The 20,839-nt window shown below is 36.5% G+C and overlaps 1 long non-coding RNA gene across 1 annotated transcript in view; it reads right to left on the bottom strand.

Moving 5' to 3' along the window:
- Positions 1–20,389, bottom strand: part of LOC149748423 (uncharacterized) — a 63,548-nt gene extending 43,159 nt beyond the window's left edge. Inside the window, exon 1 of the long non-coding RNA XR_016394362.1 lies at positions 17,018–20,389. This is a non-coding gene — a long non-coding RNA (uncharacterized LOC149748423). The remainder of the gene's footprint in view (positions 1–17,017) is intronic.
- Between the last annotated feature and the right edge of the window lie 450 nt (positions 20,390–20,839).

Below are 20,839 nucleotides of genomic sequence, written 5' to 3'. Positions count from 1 at the left end.
ACGTCCAAGTCGGGGCTGTTTCCCGCCAAGGTTGCAGAAGAGCATGTGTTTACCTAGATCTGCTTCCAGACTGTCTGCTGATAAACACACTAGTCTGAAGCACAGCATCGGGCGGCATTGCCTCCTCATCAATTTCCTGCAAATGTGTGAACCTGGAGCAAACTATCACTGATAGAAAAGATAGACCTTGGGATTTAGAGAGAGAAATACTGAAAAGAACCATGCTCAATATCTAACTTCTCCTTATATCTCCCATGCAAAAAAGTCAAATGGTGGGAGAGGGGGACAAGAAGAGGAGGATAGGAAAGTGACATTATACAAGTAAATTATAAGTTATATATACAGCAAACTTCATCAAGATTTTGATCTTTGTAATGAAAGTCTTAGCTCATACTACTGCCAAAATTACCAAATTTTAAAAATAAGGCTCTGACGTTTTTCCCAAAAATGTTTGTTAATAGAAACAAAAGAAACAGAAAAACAAACAAGGAATAAATTAATCATAACAATAGACCACTATTTGTTGCATACTTACTCAGTGCCAGGGTACAGGATTATCTCATTCAAAGCTCACAACAATGCAATGGGATTCACAAATCCCACTACAGGTATTTAATAATACCTGGATTTTCAAGCTCAAGAAATGAAATCTTAGAGAGGTCAGATAACTCACCCTGAATTTGGACCTGGTAGCCTTACCCTAAGTTCTGTGTTAATAAGCACACATTCTGCCCCTTTTAAATTAGTGCTGCTCCCAAAGTATGAGGAATGAGATTTCTTTTTTCTTTTTTTTTTTTTTTTTTTGCGGTACGCGGGCCTCTCACTGTTGTGGCCTCTCCCATTGCGGAGCACAGGCTCCGGACGCACAGGCTCAGCGGCCATGGCTCACGGGCCCAGCCGCTCCACGGCATGTGGGATCTTCCCATACCGGGGCACGAACCCGCGTCCCCTGCATTGGCAGGCAGACTCTCAACCACTGCGCCACCAGGGAAGCCCCGGAATGAGATTTCTTGCCCTGTAAAAGCAAAGCATGCTCCTGGAGAGTACACGACTTACCGTGATTCACCAAAAATGACCTTAGGAGTTGATAGCTCAAGGGAGGAAGATTCTCTTTAATTTTCTTATGCCTCATGAAGCTAAACATCAGCAGAGGAAATAGGGTCATCGCTTCCTTTTCATATTAATTCATCAGCAACCTGAACATCTGAGAGATGTCTTCTGCCACAACAGCACAGAACATACGGCAAGAATTATTTTCCAGTTCCTAATTTCACTTAGCTAAAAAAAAAAAAAAAAAAACACCCATCTTCAGGCCTTTTCAAAGCCTATTCCATAGTATCGGGGATGTAGAGAATCTTCATTTACAAAGCCAGAAGAGCTGCAGAAATATTTCCAGTATCCACCTAAGTATAAACTCAAAATAACTCACAAAAGTTTTTAATCTCTAAGTAGAATGGAATTTTAAACATTCTTTTTCTATTTACATTTTCTTTGGAGAAAATATAAAGTCAACACCAATTATACATGAGCTAAAGTACAAAAATATAAGAATCAAAAGAGCACAAATATTATAAGAATAAAATGTGAAATGATAAACCAATTTATTCCATTTACTGGGTTTATTTACATTACATTTTAAATATGTTTTACTTGATGGCTACGATCCCCAGCATATATCTTTTGACAAATAAATGCTAAATTTACATGATTTCCATGTTGCTAGACTTAGAAAATTTCTCTTCTGCTCTCCTGCTCTTCAGAGGTTACTTATAATCTCGGGTAGTTGAGTCTACAGTTCTTGCATAAATGTGTTTTTTCCCATTTATGTCTGTATTGAAAACTTTAAAAAATTGCTGGTATGAGTCAAAAAACTTTTGAAAATGGCAAATTATTCATGACCGCCTTTTTTTCCTATGGCTCACCTATCTCTCTTGAGATTTCGTTCTCTTTAATAGACCAGCAGGTACTAGTATGTTAACCCTCAGAGGTGATGACTGTGATATAAGAAGTTTCTGGAGATTTAAAGGACAGGCCCTGTTGCTGGGAATTTCAAACTCTGTAAACTTTGGGACGGATGGCTCCTTGTAATGCCAACAACTCAAATTGTGTTCTGGGTTCTAAAAAGAAAAGCAACTTCGAAAAGCAGGATTATTAGAGTAAAAATTATTTTCTGTGCTATTTTTAAAAAATCAACTCATTACTCATAATCCTATGCATAAATTCAACAATATTAACTAGGCACCTGTTAAGAACGTGTCTTTCTACTAGAGATGCAGATAAAAAACTAAAGTACAGTCTTCCTCTCAGGGGAGTCCTAGAAGAAACCACACAGCAATCATGACAATGGTACTATGATTTCTATATTAGGAGTATGGAACAGTAGAGGCACAAACAAGTAGAGGCCAAAATCTGCCAAGTGGGGGCAGAATGAAAAACATCATGAAAGCCTTAAGCAAAGGGAAAATATTAAAAATAAGTTTTAAAGAATACAGAGATATGGCATGGTGACAGGGACTTTTGGTGTTCAGAAAGCATCAGGTGTGACGGCTCAGTAAGGCAATGATACAAGGCACATGAATGGAACCGTAAGTGATTCAGAAGAGCAGGGGATGCAGCTAAAGTTGAAGACAGAGACCAAATAATGAAAGGCCTTAGAATCCATGCTAAGAGTTTGATATTATCTTCTGAGTAATGACGTGATGGTTAACTTTATGAGTCACTGCGTCTCTGGAGAACTCCAACTAATACAAATGGGAAACCACCAAAAAATTATAACCAGGGAGTAATGTGATCGATTTTACATTTGGAAGAATAATTCTGGTGAGGGTGAGTGGAGTTCCATTCTTTTGTTAATTTTTAAAAGATGTGAGTGTGTGTGTATGTGTGTGTGTGTGTGTGCATCTAGTTATCTACTACATGTTAAGCATTAAGATGGCATTAAAGTTATAGACAAAAAATAAACACAACTCTTGTCCCCATGGAGATAGTCAGTTAAAGTAGTTACAAGATACTTTTATTAAAGGGAGATCAAATAAGAGATTACTGGAAAACTCCATCAAGAAATAATGAAAGCAGAAGTGACAGGCTAGTTATGAGATGGATTAGGGAGATATTATTGACAAGACCTAGCAAAACAATTGAATTTGGGGTAGGCGTGGTTTAAGAGAGAAAAATAAGTTGAAGATGATGCCCAGGTTTCTGTCTTGGGAACAGCAGAAAGATAGCATTTAGAGTAGAAAATAAAGCAATTCATTTAGGAGTTAAACTATTGTATACGAATCTAGGCCCTTCACATAGATTATTTATTTAATTTATAGGACAATCCTATGGGGTAGGCTTTCCATTATTATCCTTTTGTGGATAGGGAAACCGAGTGTGTGGAAATTCATGAAGTCTAAAAACGGACACATTTTGCAATTGGCAGAACTGGGTTCAAACTCAGATAGGGCTGAAGCCAACCCATGCCCTTTCACATGAAGCATGGTGACCATAGCAAGCTCTCACTTAGTTCTCAGCTGACTGAGTAAACAGAAAGATGCAGAGTTAGAAGTTCCTTCAAAAAATGTAATTAGTAGTTTTCCTGTTTGATTCTCTGGCATGTGAGTTTAACATGACTGACTAACAATCTTCTCAACGTCATAAGCCAACACATACTTCTGATTAACTGATTTATTGAACTAAAGAGGTTTGCTTTCTAATAAACTGTTTGTAAATTGTTCACCCAACACTTCCTTTGTACTATTTCAGCCACTGCAAATGACATCCCTTAGATATAATTACTGATCACGTGCATGTACTTGCTTCTGATTTACACATGATAATCCTATACCAGTGTGCAATAATTTGGGTATATTTAACATAAATGTGCTCCCACTATACTTTTGAACAGTATCTTTAGGCATAATAAAGATAGGCTGTGCCACCGTCTCTCACGAGTGCAAAAAAAAGTTCTTCAATGCCAAATGATATAGAACATTTATGTAGCACTTACGTATCAGGCACCATTGTAAGCACTTCATAGATATTAGCTCATTTATTCTTCACAATGCCCTTATGAAACAGATACTATTGTCCCCATCTTATGGATGGGGAAACGGAGACATTAGGTAACTTCATGGTCACAGGGTTAGAAAGCAGCAACAGCCAGAAGTAGGACCCACAGTGCAGAGTCAGCTCCTAACTGCTGCACTACACTGCCTCTCACATAAAGGGTCTTCCTCTTTCAACCCTCAGCCTTCCACTTTCAGAACCAGTTGCATTCCTTCTCAGGGAATATTGAAAAGCAATGGTGATAGAATTCTTCCAAACTACAGAATAAGGGTTGGCTGTAGGCTAGAATTCTGGGTCACTACAGACTGCAGGACAGATTTGGAGGAGTCCTACGTCACATGGGTCTCATTTATTTTCCCCTCCATATAAATCCAGGAACTGAAAATTTCAGTGGACTTCATGGCCCATCTTCCACTCAGATGATCCAGTAAAGCCATGACTAAATTCCCTACTGCTACATATGGGGCAGTACAAGAGCAGACAAAAGCAAACATGACTGTGGCAGAGAAGAGAAAGACGATAGGGCCGGAAATACACATCTCAGGAATCAGAGTCTCCGCCAGTAATTTAACTGCCAAATTATTATTAGTGACCCTGTGCTTTTTATTGCAAGATTGAGGCAGCATGGGTTAGAGGAAAGAGCAAAAGTTTTGAATTTAGACAAGCCAGGAGTTCAGGCATGGCCCTGCCATCTGCTTGGTGAGTGAACCCACAGAACACATGTATCCTCCCAGAGTCTCTGTTTTCTCATTCGCAAAAAGGAGATAGAAAAAGTTGTACAATGTTACCTGAGATAATAAATGGAAGAACCAAGAAAACCGTAAAAGCACTACTTAAAGATGAGATATTATCATTATGGCTCAGCAACCAGAGTTTATTACCCCCAGTTGCTATGCACATTATCCAGTTACCTATGCCATTCTAAGTGTGAACTACCGGGTCAGAGCACCTTCCCCTATGGGGTAGGCCACATTTCATTACTATTTATTTATATGCAGAGAAAATACCTTGTAGATATATATATATGTATATATATATTCTTTTAAATTTTTAATTGTATTTTATTTATTTTTTTATATAGCAGGTTCTTATTAGTTATTTTACACATATTAGTGTATAAATGTCAATACCAATCTCCCTATATATTCTTCTTTTTTTACCATATGCGGGCCTCTCACTGTTGTGGCCTCTCCCGTTGCGGAGCACAGGCTCCGGACGCGCAGACTCAGCGGCCATGGCTCACGGGTCCAGCCGTTCCGCGGCATGTGGGATCCTCCCGGACCAGGGCACGAACCCGTGTCCCCTGCATCAACAGGCGGACTCTCAACCACTGCGCCACCAGGGAAGCCCTCCCTATATATTCTTATGTTTGTTTGTATTCTGCTTTCCGAAATACATTTTTCAATAATTTGGTGACTTTATAATTCTCCTTAGTATCTTAACCCTATTGACACTACCTAATTATATCTTTTTCTGGGAGATGTAAGAAATGTGGGGAGGGGCTTCCCTGGTGGTGCAGTGGTTGAGAGTCCGCCTGCCGATGCAGGGGCCACGAGTTCGTGCCCCGGTCTGGGAAGATCCCACATGCCGCGGAGCGGCTGGGCCCGTGAGCCATGGCCGCTGAGCCTGCCCGTCCGGAGCCTGTGCTCCACAACGGGAGAGGCCACAACAGTGAGAGGCCCGAGTACCGCAAAAAAAAAAAAAGAAAGAAATGTGGGGATACTGGAAAAGAGGAGATATAGTAAAGGAGGAAATATATTTCGTGGGAAGTTCTCACAATAGCTTTATAACAAAAATGTTTAAATCATTTTTTCCTTAGAGATTTATTATTGGGGATCATATGTGTATGTGTTCTGGAAAAACCTACAGATTTAAAACTTCTTTCCTGAATTACTTTATGAAAATTATATCAATTACTAAATATTACATAAGCAAATAACAATGAGGAAAGAATTCATGCACAATTGTTTGTCAGAAGAGATCATTCAAATTAAAAAAAAATAGATTTATTCAGGTTTTATACTAGAAATCAAGTCTACAATTCAGCAAGAAATTGCTTCTTGTTTTGTTTAAGGAAGAAGGAAATTGTTGCAATTGTAACTTTCAAGATCCTATTTCTTTCAAAGAAAATAGTTTTTAGTGACAAAGGCCCAGCATACCGAAAAAGGTTTACCTATTGTTTCAGAGAAAAGTAATTTCCAGGTAAAATCTAAATACAGGTAACAAACTTTGTGAAAAATGGCCACAAGCTGACCTATTTTTAGGACTTGTGGAAGTCCAGGTATGAGCTCTGAATAGGGAATAGAAAGGTCTGGAAGGAAACATAGCAAAGTTCAAGGTAACAGCTGACTTGAGAAGAGGGCAGAAAAGGGAAAAAGTGCAGAGATGGTGGTTGAACTTTATCTACAATGGAAAAATTTCATTTATATTAATGCAAGGACATTTTAAGTATGATGAAGGTTTTCACCTTCATTAATTTTATAACTTCAATTTTAGCTTTGTTTTGCCCCTAGTATTTTTGGAAACTGCTCAGATATAAAAGCTCATGTAAAGAAAGATAATGATCATGAATAACCATATTTTTAATATCAGCACCAAAATAAATGTATCATTTTTACTACTCTTTCATTCAACTGTGAAAAATAGGCCTTGCATTTCTGCTGTATTTAAAAGTGTGACCTATTTCTCACTTACTTTCTAAGTGGTGAGATACACATGAAAATATTTCAAATACAGAAAGACTTCTGAAGTGAAACATAAGTAAAACAAATAAATATGATATAAAATGCTTTCACATAACTGGTCATGTCCCTTGATTGAGAGATGCTCATTTTTCTTTAAAGTTTTGAATAGATTGCCTGGTATCACAAAATGGCATACCACTGCATTTAATACTGTGACAATATCCCAAAGACAAATTCAGAGACATAGCATTTTCCTTCACCACAAATGTAACTACAAAAAAGAACAGCCAACAGCAACACTCTATGGCGAACACATTGTGCTCCTGGTGTAGTCATGTGGATATCAAGATGAGATCAACAATGTAGGTTTCAATGATAATCAAATACTAACGTGACATCTACAGGTGACTCCTTGGGTCCTGGAGTCTACCCAGTGATTGCACTGACCCTGTAGTGAAAATGTTCTCCATTAATATTAATTTCAATCTTCTGCTTTGCAGATTTTATTGATGAGTGTGAACTTAGACCCAACACTGGTGGTTTTCTAAATGTGGAGATGAGACACTGGGAATACCTTTATAATAGTAATTGAAAATTCATGTGCACCAAAAAAAAAAAAAAATCCAACTGAATAGCAAATTCTTTTGGAGTTATTCTTTACATATTAGTAGAATTCTTTGAACTAGGTATATTGAAAATTTTTTCTAGCTATTGCCTTTTACATTTACTTATTTGTTTATTAAAATTATCAACCTAGAGATATTTACCAACTCCTTTCAATACCATCAAAAATGATCTATATGTTATATTTTGGTTAAAATCTGATCCCTAGATCTAGGAGAAAGCTATTATGAAGTACAAGGGTAAAAACTTAGGATACAAGGATTTGTCTTCTAGAAGGTCAAAATTAACTCTACTCAAAATTTTGTTAACCTTCAAAGATTAACAAATTGTGAAGTAATTATGATTATTCTCTAAGGCAGTAAAGGGTAGCAGAATATGCCACCCCAAAGTATGCCGTTTGGGCATATTGATTATTTTGAGTTGAAGGCACTTGGAAAACAGGAAATGCAGGAAGAGGATTTCTCTGAACTCCACTTATTTGCCCGAAGACAGATCCTCCAAAAGGAATTCAATTGTCGTAAATCCTCTCCCTGGGGCTTTCATCAACCAGGGAAGATTGACTCTCATCATAGGAGAGGAGACTAGGAGTTAATACTAAACCCTAACAAACTTTGTCACAAACTGTCATACCTCCCATCTATTCTGCTAAGTGCCCATTCATCTTTCCTAAAAACCATTTATTCTTCTCTAAGAGACCTAAATTTCATCTCCCCTTTCCTTATTAAGGTGATGTTTAAGCATGAATTCTAAGCTACCTCTCTGACTTACTCATTTTTCCTGGATATCTCTCATGTATACTTGAGTTGTACATATTAATAAACTTTTGTTTTTCTCTTGTCAAGTCTGTCTCTCATTACAGGATCTCAGCTAAGTACTCACAAGGGTAGAAGGAAAATTATTTCTCCTCCTCTATGGCAAAACACCAGAAAGGTTATAAATATTAAACAAGTTATAACATCACTTACATCAAGTGAGGTATGGACTATATCTGACACAGCCTCTGAAAATTTCATTACCAGTTCTGTGTGGAAATAAGAATGGGAAAGTCAGTTGATAGGAAATCCACATATATCTTCATGGAAATTTCTTTATTTTCAATCAGATATCTGCAACCTGTTCCAAGTGGCAACTTCTAAAATTAAACTATAATTATGCTTTGTTTATTGCAGGCCAATAAGGGGTAAGTGTATATGATGGCTTCTCTTTTCTGGAATCATTCAATAGTACACCAGGATCATTTTTTAATTTATGTTAACAGTAAAATATGCTCATAGTAAAAATCTCAAAACTGTTCAGAGGGTAAAAAGCAAAAGTTAAAATCCCTTTTACCCAAAACAATCCTGCAGTTTCACTCCACAGAGGTAAACACTGTTTATAATTTCCTGTGCATCTTTCCAAAACTCTTGTAAATTGCATTAATTTTTGTCTCCACAAAGGGTATAATTACCTAGTCTTGGACTAAAATGAAATCAGTAATGAATATGATGCAATTAATGTATCAATTGGCAACTTTCTTGTGTAGAATCTTTTGATTTTTTTGTGCATACATATAAGCTATCTATGCAAACAATCATATAGGAAATAATGTAACTATCACAAATGATCCAAACTTACTAAAAAGTTTCCAGAAAATTGTTTATCCTCTAAAAAATCCCTCTTATATTGGCAAAATTAAAAAATCACTGTAAATATTAAGTTTTTGAATATTTTGTATAAATATCTTTAATCTAAACTCTATTGGGAGACAAGCAATAACAACTGTTTGGGGATTGGATGAAATCCTGGCTGCTTTTAATGCAATTTGTGGAAATCCCGGGTGTGATGGATAAATGTTTGCCCACTCAAACCATCTGCATCACCATTTAGAAAAAACTTAACAACAAATGGCAGTATTAGTTCCAAAACGCAGTCTCCAAATAGGCCAAAGATTTCTGGAGAGTAGTACAACTGGCCCAGACATTAGCAAATCTCTTACTGACATGAACAAAAATGTTCACAAGAAAGCAATTTTTATCCTAATGTAGAAAGAGAGGGGAAGGTACAGTAAGAAAGAATTATGAGAGCAGAGTGCATGGGATTTCTATTCACTTAATTATATACAATTTATCGTTATTTGCCATGTACATTAATTTCAAACAGTTCTTCATACTGAAATTAAGGATTTCTCAAACTTACTAGTAACTATTTCCCACAAATGCACAAATAATAAAATAGTGGTTAATAGGTATTTATTGACTTTCTATAGACTAAAATTAAATTACCTGAGAATAAAGACAAAATGATATATGATTAACAGTGCTAAAATAGTTTAATAAACCTGGTCCCCTGCTAAGAAAGAAAAAAGTTACCAATTTTAACAGGATAAGGAATCTTGAGAGAATGCATAGCTCTGGTGATCTTTCCCTATCTGGGTCTGTAAGTTTTCTACAGCAAATACATTTATGAGAGCTTTTCCTCAGTTAACTTTACAGAGAACATATTTGTATATGAACATATGGACATATATTTATCCATCCCTCCTCCTTATTCTTTCATCACAACAAATCACTAAGAATCACCTGTAGCTGTTTGCTGGGGTACATATCTACCTGAACCTTCAGAATACATCCTGTCCCTAGCAAAACTCACCTAGATAGAGAAAAAAGTCGTAAAAACAAAACTCAGATGTGGAAAAATCAAGTTGTTTAAATCTTGTTTACCTCTGACTTCAAAGGACTCATACACGAAATAAACTTTGTGGAATACAAAAGGAAGAGAAGGATCTGCTCAAGAGAAGAGAAGGATAGGATCAAAGTACAAAGCTGTGAGAATGCCTGAAAAACACTTCACTGCACTCAGAACCCTTGGCTGTGAGCTTTGAACAAAACCAAATTCACCCAGACTTGTCAACTAAGTGAAGCAAGTGATGTTAATGATGGCATTTTAATTGTTTTAATGGAATGCTTTAAGTTATTTAAGCATAAATAAATTTTTCTTTTCATCCAAGCCAAAGTAAACTGATATATATTTTTGAATATTGCAAATTTCTATTTGCCATTCATTTTGAATGTGCAGATTAATTAATAATTCAAGTATGCTTGGGGTAAAAAAAAATCAACATTTTGTGCTTGTTTGGACTTCTAAAAATAAATCAACACATATAAATAAGTATAGGCTACTTTAATTATAATTTACCTGTTCACAGATGTCATGTAATCATTGTTCCAGTAATGCGACTGTCATTAAAATATTTTTTTGAATTCTCTTTATAATGAAATTTTGGGCCCCTGAGGAAAATTATTCCCAAACTTCCAATTTTTTTAATGGAAATACATACTTTGTTCTGGCTACAAACTAATATCTTCGTCACGCAAAAGTTTGAAAAAGAGGGGCTTTCCTGGTGGCGCAGTGGTTGGGAGTCCGCCTGCTGATGCGGGGCACGCGGGTTCGTGCCCTGGTCCGGGAGGATCCCATGTGCCGCGAAGCGGCTGGGCCCGTGGGCCGTGACCACTGGGCCTGCGCGTCCGGGGTCTGAGCTTCGCAATGGGAGAGGCCACAGTGGTGAGGGGCCCGCGTACCGCAAAAAAAAAAAAAAGATCAGATCAGAAATAAATGAAAAAGAAATGAAGGAAATGATAGCAAAGATCAATAAAACTAAAAGCTGCTTATTTGAGAAGATAAACAAAATTGATAAACCATTACCCAGGCTCATCAAGAAAAAAAGGAAGAAGACTTAAATCAATAGAATTAGACGTGAAAAAGGAGAAGTAATAACTGACACTGCAGAAATACAAAGGATTATGAGAGATTACTACAAGCAGCTCTATGCCAATAAAATGGACAACCTGGAAGAAATGGACAAATTCTTAGAAATGCACAACCCTCCAAGACTGAATCAGGAAGAAATAGAAAATATGAACAGACCAATCACAAGCACTGAAATTGAAACTGTGATTAAAAATCTCCCAACAAACAAAATCCCAGGACCAGATGGTTTCACAGGCAAATTCTATCAAACATTTAGAGAAGAGCTAACACCTATTCTTTTCAAACTCTTCCAAAATATAGCAGAGGGAGGAACACTCCCAAACTCATTCTACGAGGCCACCATCACCCTGATACCAAAACCAGACAAGGATATCACAAAGAAAGGAAACTATGGGCCAATATCACTGATGAACATAGATGCAAAAATCCTCAACAAAATACTAGCAAACAGAATGCAGCAGCACATTAAAAGGATCATACACCATGATCAAGTGGGGTTTATTCCAAGAATGCAAGGATTCTTCAATATATGCAAATCAATCAACGTAATACACCATATTAACAAATTGAAGGAGAAAAACCACATGATCATCTCAATAGATGCAGAGAAAGCTTTCGACAAAATTCAACACCCATTTATGATAAAAACTCTCCAGAAAGTAGAGTATAGAAAGTAGGCATAGAGGGAACTTTCCTCAATATAATAAAGGCCATATATGACAAACCCACAGCCAACATTGTCCTCAATGGTGAAAAACTGAAAGCATTTCCACTAAGATCAGAAACAAGACAAGGTTGCCCACTCTCACCACTCTTATTCAACATAGTTTTGGAAGTTTTAGCCACAGCAATCAGAGAAGAAAAGGAAATAAAAGGAATCCAAATTGGAAAAGAAGAAGTAAAGCTGTCACTGTTTACAGATGACATGATACTATATATAGAGAATCCTAAAGATGCTACCAGAAAACTACTAGAGCTAATCAATGAATTTGGTAAAGTAGTAGGATACAAAAGTAATGCACAGAAATCTCTTGCACTCCTATACACTAATGATGAAAAATCTGAAAGTGAAATCAAGAAAACACTCCCATTTACTAATGCAACAAAAAGAATAAAATATCTAGGAATAAACCTACCTAAGGAGACAAAAGACCTGTATGCAGAAAATTATAAGACACTGATGAAAGAAATTAAAGATGATACAAATAGATGGAGAGATATACCATGTTCTTGGATTGGAAGAATCAACATTGTGAAAATGACTCTACTACCCAAAGCAATTTACAGATTCAATGCAATCCCTATCAAACTACCACTGGCATTTTTCACAGAACTAGAACAAAAAGTTTCACAATTTGTATGGAAACACAAAAGACCCCGAACAGCCAAAGCAATCTTGAGAACGAAAAACGGAGCTGGAGGTATCAGGCTCCCTGACTTCAGACTATACTACAAAGCCACAGTAATCAAGACAGTATGGTACTGGAAAAAAAACAGAAAGATAGATCAATGGAACAGGATAGAAAGCCCAGAGATAAACCCACGCACATATTGTCACCTTACGTTTGATAAAGGAGGCAGGAATGTACAGTGGAGAAAGGACAGCCTCTTCAATAAGTGGAGCTGGGAAAACTGGACAGGTACGTGTAAAAGTATGAGGTTAGAACACTCCCTAACACCATACACAGAAATAAGCTCAAAATGGATTAAAGACCTAAATGTAAAGCCAGAAATTCTCAAAGTCTTAGAGGAAAACATAGGCAGAACACTCTATGACACAAATCACAACAAGATCGTTTCTGACCCACCTCCTAGAGAAATGAAAATAAAAGCAAAAATAAACAAACGGGACCTAATGGAACTTCAAAGCTTTTGCACAGCAAAGGAAACCATAAACAAGAGCAAAAGACAACCCTCAGAATGGGAGAAAATATTTGCAAATGAATCAATGGACAAAGGATTAATCTCCAAAATTTATAAGCAGCTCAATAACAAAAAAACAAACAACCCAGTCCAAAAATGGGCAGAAGACCTAAATAGACATTTCTCCAAAGAAGATATACAGATTGCCCACAAACACATGAGAGAATGCTCAACATCATTAATCATTAGAGAAATGCAAATCAAAACTACAATGAGATATCATCTCACACTGGTCAGAATGGCCATCATCAAAACATCTACAAACAACAAATGCTGGAGAGGGTGTGGAGAAAAGGGAACACTCTTGCACTGCTGGTGGGAATGTGAATTGGTACAGCCACTATGGAGAACAGTATGGAGGTTCCTTAAAAAACTACAAATAGAACTACCATACGACCCAGCAATCCCACTACTGGACATACACCCTGAGAAAACCATAAATCAAAAAGAGTCATGTACCACAATGTTCATTGCAGCTCTATTTACAATAGCCCGGAGATGGAAACAACTTAAGTGTCCATTGACAGATGAATGGATAAAGAAGATGTGGCACATATATACAATGGAACGTTACTCAGCCATAAAAAGAAACGAAATTGAGTTATTTGTAGTGAGGTGGATGGACCTAGAGTCTGCCATACAGAGTGAAGTAAGTCAGAAAGAGAAATACAAATACCATATGCTAACACATATATATGGAATCTAAGAAAAAAAAAAGTGTCATGAAGAACCTAGGGGTAAGACAGGAATAAAGACACAGACCTACTAGAGAATGGACTTGAGGATAGGGGGAGGGGGGAAGGGTAAGCTGTGACAAAGTGAGAGAGTGGCATGGACATATATACACTACCAAATGTAAGGCAGATAGCTAGTGGGAAGCAGCCGCATAGCACAGGGAGATCAGCTCGATGCTTTGTGACCACCTGGATGGGTGGGATAGGGAGGGTGGGAGGGAGGGAGATGCAAGAGGGAGGAGATATGGGAACATATGTATATGTATAACTGATTCACTTTGTTATAAAGCAGAAACTAACACACCATTGTAAAGCAATTATACTCCAATAAAGATGTAAAAAAAAAAGAAGAGGGAAAAAGAAATAAAATAAAATTAGATGAAATAAATAATTAGCTAGGAAAATATAAAATTAACAAAATTGACTAAAGAAGTAGAAAAACTAAGTGGACTTGTACCATTTCAGAAATGAAATCAGTAGGCATCATATTATTACTCATCATAATAAGCACCATGCGCACAATTTTACTCGTTTCATTAAACCTATAAGAAAAAAGTTAATCCTTACCTTATATATACAATTGTTCCAAATTATAGAAAAAGAGAAAAAGCTACCCAAAACTTTTATAAGGTTTTCCTAACACTGGACTCAAAATCAGACAAGGACTGAGTAAGAAAAGAATATTATGAACATTGATTCAAAAATCTTGTATAAAATGTTTGCAAACAATATAGCAACACGAAACAAATTAACATATTATGACTATTTATAGTTTGTTCAAGGAATGGAAAGCTGGTTTAGCATGAGAAAATTATTTACTGTCATTGCTACATTAAAAATTTAAAGAATAAATTATTTTTATCATAGGAGTTGACGCAGGAAAAAATAATTTAAACTGCTTTGATGTCCATTCATACAAAACATAAAAGCTCTTAACAAACCAGGGATAACAGAGAATATCATATTCTATCACAAACCTGCAGCAAACATTATAGGTAACAGTGAGATAGTAAAACTATCTTGTTTACTATCACGAGCAACATTAATTTGTCACCACTCAGACATTTTTTTAAATAGTAAGAATAGCTAAGAGTGGAGGGAAACTGGCATTGTCATACACATTCTCTGTGATACAGACAGGTGAGAGGGGAAATATGCAATGTCTCTTAAAATAAGAAAGTATGCTCACTTTATGACTTGGCAACTCTCTGTATATTCCCATACTAATACTTGCGCATAAGAACAAAGAGGCCTGTACAGGGATGTAAATTGCAACATTGTTTATAATTGTTAAGAGTTGGAAATAACCTAAATGTCCATAAATAAAGGAACTGTTAATAAACCGAGATAGATCTACTATATTACTAAGGCAGAAAAATCTCTAAGACATATGGTTGGGGAAAAAAGGAAAAGTAAATAGCAGAAAATGATGTAACTATGTTATAATTTAAATTTTAAAAGAAGAGCAACCAATATCATGTATTTTACAGGCATGTGAAAATGTACGTATATGCCTATAAATAGTTCTGGAAGAATCCTCACCAAACTGATAATAGCTGTCATTCCTGAAAAGTGATTATGGGTGTGGTCCTGGAAGACTTTACCTTCCACTGCAATGACTGAATGAGTTGATATTAATATACTAAATGTATAATTATACATAAATATATTTTTAATTATTGGAGGCCAATAAATAATATTTTCCCAAATTAATAAGATATGAAATTTGCTACTTGAATATCTAAGAGAATGTTTTCACTATGACAGTAATCCCCAAATTCCTTAGAAAGATGCTAAATTTGTGACGAGACCAGAGTTAGACTTATGACAAAAAGCTAAATACTAGACATACTAAATACTAGATAAGAACACAGTTAGCCTTAAAACAAAACAAAACAAACTACAGAGAACACTTGGGAAGTCGATTATGTCCCAGGTTTTCTCATCTACAAGATTTTTTAGTCATAATGAATTCCAGACTATGAACTGCAGAGCCTTCTTTACTGAGCAATCCTCTTCCCGTGTGCAGCTACTATCGGGTCCCCAAATTTTCCTGGGGAAAAACTGTAAGAATTCTCATTTACTATAGAAATTTTAGACCCAAATTTGACCCAAACTCCCAATGACCACACATCTTCACCTTAGCCCAGAGTTAGCAGCAGGGTTCTTGGGCTGTTGGATAGCATGGGTACTGAACAGGAAGTGAAGGGTTCCCCCCGCCCCGACCCAGGAGCATCAGGTGCCCAACCTGGGGGACATGGGCTGCGCTAGGGAAGAGAAAGTAGAGTAGGCTGGGGTGTTCAAGAGTAAATACTTGGCAAGCTGGGTTGGACTGAAGGAGGAGATGCAAGGCGCCTTGGCCTAGGGCTAAACTCTTGCCAGAGGCTGTAATTAATTTTAATCATTTCAGAAGCCATTTTGCTAATTTTTTGGTTTGTGCTTCAGTACTTCTTATAAGTAGTGCTGACTCATTAAGATTAATCCCACCCCTGGAATTTTCTGATTTTTTTTTTTCTCCTAAATGAACAAGTTAACATCATGCAAAAGGCTTTAATACCTAAAAATAATCCCCCTGTTGAAAGAAAGTAGCGCAAGTTTGCCAAAGTCCACACTAACTGGCATAATTGCATATTATCCCCTAGTATTTTGAGCATGATCACCGCCTCCACCTCACCTTGCCTCCGTGACAGTCAGAGGGAAATTATAGCAAAATCAGTCCCCATAGTTATAGTGGATATAAAAGCAGGATGGAAACTTCATGACTAATTACACACAAAAATTAGATAATTAGCTAGATGAGATTAAGAGAGAATGTGTATGTATATGTCTACCCAAGCTTATTGAAGTACTAGACAAAAAATTTGAGTTAGTTGCTATCAATAACTGAGAGAATGAAAGAATATCTATTTAAGATGAATGCTAGGCAAGTGAAAGCTAAATTGATTCATGATGGATTGCTGTCCTTGTCTCAGTGTCTTTGTGTTCCTTGGATAACCATTTGGAATCCATGCAGACAACTGGACTTGAAAAATTTACATAATAGTCAGTGAATTCTACTGACTCTGAGGGTACAATCTGATGTATTCAAATATAAAGTCAGTCATGTGGAATTGCTTCACCAAAAATAATCTATTAAAATTATTTTAAATGGTGTGGCCACTGACGAGTTGTATTGACCACCTTTAACTTATATATATTAAATTTAATTTAATATTTTTTCCAATAGTTAATTTTGCACTATCCAAATGTCATTACCTTCTTTCTTCAAAATTTGGCATCTTAAGTTTCATCAATTCCTAGTATCGATGATGTTCCCAACTGAAAGAAAAAAAATTAAAATTCCCTCAATAGAGACACATTTCCTTTAAAAAGATTCATTGTCCCTTCTGTGAGCACAAAATAGGACCCTTTTAAATCTCTGAATCAAAAAGGCTTAACTCTTTTTATCTCAATTTAAAAGTTTGACCAATAAACCCAGGAGAAAATCAAAGATAAGAACTAAGTAAACATAGCTTCCCAAAGCAGTTAAAATTACATTTATTTTCACTTTTATTCATTCTTGCTATAAAACTTCCTTATTGCCATTTGAGCTGAGAAAACTTTCTGAATAACTGGGCTCAGTATTGGAATTGCCAAGTTATTCTATGCACTAAAACAAAGAAATGACTTAGAAAGAAAGGGTTTCCATTCCTTCTGGGCTCTAAGTTCTTCTGTGGCATTAGACTTTCCATGACTTTACAAAATAAACCTGTATTCAGAACTGTCTTTTTAATTAATGAATTTCTTACATGGTATAAAATGGCACATAAAACCTAAACACTTTTATCTCTGTAGACCTTTTATTAACACTTCCTATGTCAGGACTAACTTTCGTACCTATAGAGAGAATTAGAAGCCTTAGGTAATCTCAAAAGAAGGGAATAACTTCCCTGTTAAGTATGCATTTGCATGTATTAAAATTATACAGGCACCCATATGCCAAAGACAGAAACTGGATATCTACCTCACACTATTCAGAAATACTAACTCAAAGTGGACCTTAGGCTTAAGTGTAACAGTTAAAACTACAGACAATATCAAAAGCACAATTGACAAAAGAAAAATTAGGTAAATTAGACTTAACCAAATTTGAAAACTTTATTGCTGTATAAAATATTATGAAAAAAGAAAACACACAGAAAGAGAGAAAATATTCATAAATTGTGTATCTGATAAGAATCTAGCACCTGGAAAACAAAAAGAACTCTTATAACTCAGTAGTTTAAAAAAAGACAAACACCCGCGATTAAAACTGGGCAAATAATTTTAATGGGCTTTTGTCCCCAGAACATATATAAATGGCTAAGAACATGATAAAATGTTCTGCCTCATTTGTCACTAGAGAAATGCAAATCAAGACCACTGTGATATATCACAGCAAAATGCAAATCAAAGCCACAGTGACTTCATAACCACTAAAACAGCTATAATAAAAAAGACAGACAATAAATTTTTCATGAGGATGTAGAGAAGGTGAAACACTTATACGTTGCTAGTGACATTATAAAATGGTACAGCCACTTTAGAAAATAGTATAGCAATTTCTCGAAATGTTAAGTTACTATATGACCCAACAGTTCAACTACTAGATCACATAACCAAGAAAACTGAAAACATGTATTCGCACAAAGACTCGTACATGAATGTTCATTGTGGGCATTATTCAGAATAGCCAAAAAGTTGAAACAACCCAAATTTCCAAAAACTGGTAAATGAATAAACAAAATGTGATCTATTCAACGAAATATTATTTGTCAGCAAAAAGGAATGAAGTATTAATACATGCTACAGAATGAATCAACCTCAAAAACAAGCTAAATAAAAGAAGCCAGTCAAAAATGACCATATATTTGTGATTCCATTTCTATGAAATGTCCAGAATTGGTAAATCTATAGAGGCAGAAAGTAGATAAGTGGTTATCTAGAGCTGGGCAGCAGTAGAGGAGACGGGAAGGGAAGGGGGCTGGCGGAAAGTGACTGCTAAAGCTTACATCCTGATACTGTGTTCTAGATCATACAATGTTGCATACATGGAATTCAATTCAATGATATATCTGATATACCTAAAATTTTGCCACTCCATCATACACAAATTATTCTGCTATTCAACTATCAACAGAACTAAATTCCTTTGCTATGGGAAAAAAATGAAAGCCACATTTATTCCTAAATTATGTGCTGAAAATATTGTTGGAGATAAAATAAAAGAAGGCTAAAAATGTTATATGACAGGGGTTATTATGGTATAAGGTAGTGCAGTGGTCTTTTGGAATCGACATCCTGCAGAGACTTGGGGCTGAGTTAGTGGGGAATACTTTTGGAATGTATGAATGTAGTTATTCATCAGTAGGTACAGATGATTTGCTTGTGCCAGTTGAAACATTGATGTGGCTGAGCCCAAACTGGATCCAGATATGTATGGACTGATAGATCATGGCTTTGGCCCCAGAGAGAAGTAAGGAGCTCTGTGGAAGAAATCCAAAGGGAAGAGCATTAGGATACCAGATAAACCTGATAAACCAAGTATAGCTCAGGAAGGCAGAGCAAAGTTCTCTGTGGTCTCTGTTACTGTGATTTGCCTTCCGGTCCCAACTCCCAAGAATCTATGTCTGACATCCATGACACAGAGTAGATTGCAGGTAAAAGCTGAAGAAAACAGATCTTTTTACCAAGAAGGGAATCATGCACATTCTGATCTTATGTCTTTACTTTCCTCATCCGTGTATGTCTACACTCAAAGGATAAAACAGTGTGTACAGCTCACCATCATTTGTGTAAAAAGTATATTTATTTAAATTGTATTTGACTGTATATATATATATATATATATATATTCTATATATATAACTCTGAAAGGATTACCAAGAACTGACAACATACATTAACTAATATGCGGAAACTTTGGGGTCTGGGAATAGGTGAAGAGGGAGATTTTTTTGTACTTTTCTTTTGTATATCTTTTGTACTTCTAAATTTTGAACTATATGGATATATTATCAGTTCAAAAATAAATTTAAATTAAAAGGTGCCATGTATATGTAAACACATATATATATATACATATATGTATGCATATATTATATAGAAATACAGATATATATATCTCCTGGAACAATTCAATTTACCTGAAAATACAAGATAATCAATTGAAAAATTATTAGAATCCATATGAGAACTTACTAATGTGCCTACTTAAAAAATTAGTTCACAAAAATCAACAGCTTTTCTATATTACATATATATGTATAATGCAAAAGAAGAATTGTGACTATTTGAAAAGACAACACATCTATAAAATAATAGAAATAAATAAAATGTTCTGAAACAGGATCTAGGTAAAGAAAACTTGAAAATTCTAATAAAAAAATTAACAGGTCCTACTCCACAGACGCTTTCCCTCAGACTCTTATCCCCTCTTTCAAGGAGACTCGTGCTCGCGAGAGCCCCTCAAAGAACTCTCTGTCTCCCCAACTCCTCCCCCAGAGGCCACATGAGCTCCTTACATCTCCGACCCTCGCAGCACACACCCCACTCAGCCGTGTCGCCTAGCTCCCTCTGCCTCCCCCCCATCTGACTCCCCCCACAGTCACTGACACCCTCCAACCCCCGTCCTGTCCTGGGGGACTCCCCAGTGCGAGCGAGGTGGGAAGGTGATGAAAGAGCTGCGGCAGCAGCGGAAGGGAGAAAGTGAAGCGTCCCCTTGCGCAATCTTGCACACTCACTCGTGGGCTCAGCTGCGACCACCAAGCTGGAGAAGGAGGGGGGGCCGAGCCAAGTCAAACCGAACGAGCACAGAAGTTTTAGACTTATAGAACAATTGACCAGAAAGTACCAAGGCCTCAGAGGAGACTTTCAAGATGGCAGAGGAGTAAGACATGGAGATCACCTTCCTCCCCACAAATACATCAGAAATACATCTACACGTGGAACAACTCCTAAAGAACACCTACTGAATGCTGGCAGAAGACCTCAGACTTCCCAAAAGCCGTGTGGCTGACAGGGTCTTCACACTCCAGCCGGGTGTCAGGCCTGTGTCTC

The sequence above is a fragment of the Delphinapterus leucas genome, chromosome 9, assembly GCF_059928025.1.
Source record: "Delphinapterus leucas isolate spDelLeu-1000000601 "Yukka" chromosome 9, BTC_Dleu_Yukka2, whole genome shotgun sequence".
NCBI lineage: Eukaryota > Metazoa > Chordata > Mammalia > Artiodactyla > Monodontidae > Delphinapterus > Delphinapterus leucas.
The sequence above is the reverse complement of the archived record's forward strand: the minus strand, read 5'-3'. Positions and strand labels throughout refer to the sequence as shown.